The sequence below is a fragment of the Mus caroli genome, unplaced genomic scaffold (genome assembly GCF_978045245.1).
Source record: "Mus caroli unplaced genomic scaffold, Mus_caroli_1 scaffold_3, whole genome shotgun sequence".
NCBI classification, from domain to species: Eukaryota; Metazoa; Chordata; class Mammalia; order Rodentia; family Muridae; genus Mus; species Mus caroli.
Window position 1 is genome coordinate 38,618,145 of NW_028227258.1, and position 4,643 is coordinate 38,622,787.

The 4,643-nt window shown below is 44.5% G+C and overlaps 1 long non-coding RNA gene across 2 annotated transcripts; it reads left to right on the forward strand.

The window, feature by feature from the left end:
• The first annotated feature begins 1,349 nt into the window (after positions 1-1,349).
• On the forward strand, positions 1,350-2,381 carry LOC147005461 (uncharacterized). Of its 2 annotated transcripts, none has more exons than XR_015046606.1 (3): positions 1,350-1,422; positions 1,887-2,093; positions 2,299-2,381. It is a non-coding gene; the product is annotated as an uncharacterized LOC147005461 (long non-coding RNA). The 2 variants fall into 2 exon arrangements; XR_015046605.1 differs by having other exon boundaries at positions 1,390-1,497.
• The last annotated feature ends 2,262 nt before the right edge of the window (positions 2,382-4,643 follow it).

A 4,643-nucleotide genomic window follows, 5' to 3' on the forward strand; every position in this document is an offset into this window, starting at 1 on the left:
CAGCTGTAGGGATACAGTTGCAGCCCCAGCAGGTATTTTCATGGGGGAATTTTAGACATCTGTGTCTTGGGGCGGCTAACCAAACTGCCCATTGCAGATTCTCTCTACTGTGAGGTGTTGGGACTCTCCGTCTTTCTACCCTTCACCTCTACCAGGCCACAGGCATTCCATTCTGCCTCACCTCTCTTCGCTGGGGCATAGCAAGTAGTCTTTTCATTTCTAAAAGCAAAACGAAACAAAAAAACAAAGGTGAGTTGGATTGCAAACAGTAACAGTGCTCTTGCAGAGACCTCTTCCAGGAAGTTGCTGGGTGTCTCGGGTAGCCTCTCACCACCTTCCAGGCATTAGCTGGTCAGGAGTCGGGCTTCTCAGAGACATCCTGAGTAACTGCTCTTACAGATACTCCAAGGTGAGAAAGCTCACAATGGGCAGAGAAAGTGTAGTTTCACCTGGAACAAATGTCTTCACATACTCCAGCTGGTATTAAGAATAGCCAGTAACCTGGAAGCAAGGCCCCACCCTAAGCAAACACTCTAATGCGGGTTCTCAGGTGTCTGTGTCCTGGTCGTCTTGATTCTCCCAGGCACACACCTACTTTTGCTGCTTAGTTTGTTCTTGTCCTTCAGATTCACTTGGGAACAGGACTCTGGGGACCTGACCTCCCTCTGGTGTAGACACACTCTGGGCCCTTCTTACTCAAGCGTGGCAGCGGACATCCAATCAGCCTCCTCGAGTGTGTCCCATGAGCCTGACTCAACGTGGCAAAGGAAGAGGTTAACAGAAGTTTTCAGGGCAGATGAAAAGTGACCGAAAGAGAACTTTGCTCTGAGTTGGAAAGGTAGAATCCTCCTTACCATTAACTCCCAGGTGAAGGAAGGTCACGGACTGCCTCAGGCTGAGGGAGCAGCCCGGAGAACGCGCCACGCCCTTGGGAAAGAGAGCATTTCCCACTAGAGTATTTCTCCACTCAGAGACAGTAACCATCACTGATGAAACGTTTGTAATTTTTTCCCATTTGATCAGTGGGACACACGTGTCACTTAGTGTGCGGCATTGCTGCTATAAGTCTGCGGCAGTAAGGCCAGCTCCTCACTGGGAAAGCGCCCCCAGGGCGCCAGGCACCTTGTGAGCTTCACAAAGAGGTGAACAAAATAGATTTGGTGCTTGCGGTAGCAGACGTGGGTGTGGGTGTGGGAGGAGCTGAAATGAGTCCCCTAAGTGTTTGAGAAGAAGCTGTGATTAGGACTCTCAAGGAAAAGTACACCACAGAGGAATGTCTCTGCCTGGAGAGGCTGGGAAACTGCGCATGCTCAGACTTGGCTTTTCCCTCCTAGTCGTCTGGATGGAGGGTTGGAGGTTGCCCCACAGAAAGAAGGCCTGGGCCTTCCGGAAGTCCTCCTTTACCCATCGTCAGAAGTGCAGGTGAGGCAGGGAGACGTGACAAGAGGCCTGTGACTGTGAGTCACAAGGAAGTCAACTCTGGGACCCAGCAAACAAGTAAGGCTGTCATTTGGACTGCAGAGGGGATTGTACAAACCCCCCCCCCAGCAAACAAAATCAATCACTTACAAAGAAAAGGCTAGCCCCTCAGAGAGTTCCTCCCTTCCCTTTGGAGTGGAAACTGGGATTCTTAGACCTTAGGCTTGCTTGAGCACCCGCCTGCAGAGCGAATCATGCTTTCATTCGCTCTAAGGCCATCTTGGTTTTCCCAAGTACCTTATGAATCGCTGGGTCCTTTGTTTGTGACACAAAGGCACAGAGATAGTGATGGGCACTCGGAGCCTCCCTCTTTCTGTTCCGGAGGCTTCTCCGCTTAATGCAAGATCTGCAATCACATACTTTGTGGCCACGATGACTAAATCTTCTCTTTCTGCTTTTCACATCAGGCTGTCTGTTAACTGGTGTGCTGAGGATGGGCGGCGACCTTGTTAGGGCTGCGGAGACCCAGGCTCTGAGCCTAACAGCTACACTAGCAAAGTAGTAAGACATTGATACTTAAGTTGTATTCACAAGAACCAAGGCTGTACCAGACAACAAACTGTGACCTAAACAGAGACTAACAGGGGATGGGTCATCCAAGAAACAGTAGCCAAGTACGTAGTTACTGTTAAGTTAGCTGTGGTATTACAGCCAATGGCCCCAACAGGAAGGTGCCTGGTGCCAACTTGGGTACACAGCTGGCAAGCTGTAGTCTAATTTTATAATCTAGACATTATGCTGAGCAAATTAGAATTTTAAAATTAGTCTTTGGTGTTGTTTTAACCACAACCTATATGTTAAAACTTATTTTCAATTCAGGAGTTACATTTAACATGTACAAAGGAAAGCCGAGACACAGGTATCAAAGCTCTAAGGAACTAAGTTTCTATCCCAACAAGGTAAGATATTCCTACCAGTCTATGTAAGGATGAATGATTGAAAGTTCAAAACAGCTCCTACAAAAAAAAAATTATAATTACATAAAATTTACATGGGGCTGGTGAGATGGCTTAGTGGGTAGGGGTGCTTGCTGCCAAGCCTGGTGACAGTTCAGCCCCTGGAATCCCCCTGGTAGAAGGACATACCTACCTCCACTCATTGTCCTGTAATGTCCTCATTCATGCAGTAATGTGCACATCTGTGCACAGGTGAGCACACACATACATACATACAAATAACAAAAATTTAAATGTATATACATAAGAACTCTAGAAGGAAAACATTAAAATATAGCAGTAGTTATTTACATAATTACAGCTGATGATTTTACAATTTCCACATTTAAAATTTTATTTGATAGATGCCAATTAACTTGCAATAAACTTTTTAAAACATGTGTTAAAATATACGATAACCTTATTTTCTTTAGGGTATTATTCAGGCCAACAGCCTTATTCACTGTAGCCTCACTTTCTCTCCTTACATATATTTGAATGAAGGATTAGACAGAAAATCTGACCTATAATAAGACTAACCAATGAAATGTTTGGGTTGAGCTCAGATTTCCTAACCAAATACTACAATAAAAATATTTGGGCTTTCTTTGTTTAAGATTTTTAATTTAAAAGATGTTTAATTGTTTTATTTTATTTAATCTGGGTATTCTGACTATATGTATGTCTCTGTACCACATGCATGGTTGTACGTTGTCATGTGGGTGCTGGGAATTGAACCAGGGTCCTCAGGAAGACCAGCAAGTTCTCTTAACTACTGAGCTGTCTCTTCACCTCTGTTTGGAGTGTCTTAGAAAGATACCAGCAGATACAGGCATATACCTGAGGGCTGAATTTTGAAGATCAACTTGGGTTACACAATGAGACTCAGAAAAAATAATAATAGTAAAAAGATAAAGAAAAGGGGGGAAAGAAAAGAAAAATGAGTTTGTTTTACTTGTCTTACTCAATTCTTAGCTATTTTGTTTGTTGATGTGAACTTTAGATTTGGTAGATTAAATTAAAGAACAAATATTTAGGCACATCCTGACATTTAATACTTCTCCAAATTCCATTATTTGAAAGTTATCTGCTTCTTATTGCCAGTAGCATCCTGCAGGCCTCTCAGGAAATCTCATTTCTTATCCACAGATATCGGGATCCCATCGGCATATGGTTTTCATTTGTCACTATCCTTTGGAGTCTTCTGTGTTCTCCTTAGCAACACATTGCTAACACATTAGCAAAGACAAATAACAAGGATTCTAAGGCAGAAATTTACACTGGAAGGATTGTGAGTGGTCCCTGGGTCTATGATCCCTCCCAGACCTGGAATCCCTTGCAAACCTTGGCCAGTAGCCTGCTGGTGTCTGTTTGAAGTCCTCAGATGCTGGAGGCCTCGCTAACCCCCATGGCAACCTTGTTTGCTCTTTAAAGGTCCTTCCCTTTTAAATCCATCACAGATGAAGGTTTCCTTTTGTTATGTGTGTATTGCTACTGAGTGCATCAAAAAGATGTTCAAAACTTTTCTTTGAAGAAGTGGAAGCTCTACAGTTTTGGACCCCAACCGTGTGCTGAGTGTTATCTACAGCACGGGCACAGAGCAGTAACTGAGAGAGAAGGTTACCAGCCCAGGAAGTGTTTGCCGTCTAGCTGGGATGAATCTTCTACCCATGTTTCCCTCCTAGTTAAACACATACACTGTCAGTAAGCAGATACAAAGCAGCCAACGTCAGCTCAGGCCTAAGAACATGGAGGGATTAATTGTAGATCTCTAGAAATGATTGGAGATCCTCGAGCGGAAGACTGGGCTGTCCTGCAAGGCTGTGCTGGTAAGTGTCCTAGATCAGCACTGTTTGCACACTGAAGATATGTAGCCTTATGTCATCCCTAAAGCTGGGGGAGAAGGATCGGCCATGTAAATAGAGATAAGATGGGCGTGTCCCAGCAGACTTTAATAAATGTCTGCTTATGCTGTGTGCGTGTGTACACATGTATACACATACACAGTGTACTATGCACGTGTGCACACTCACTTGTTATTCAGGCACACACATAGAGTAACATAGAGGTGGGAAAATTCTGTGGCTGTTGCTTTTCTCATTGTTAGAAGCGAGTGCCTGACCAGCATCAATTTAAGGGAGAAAAGATTTATCCTGGCTCATGGCTTATGGGATGCAGTCCTTCTGCTAGGGAGGCCACAGTGGTGGAGGTTGGCGGTAGCAGCTCAGG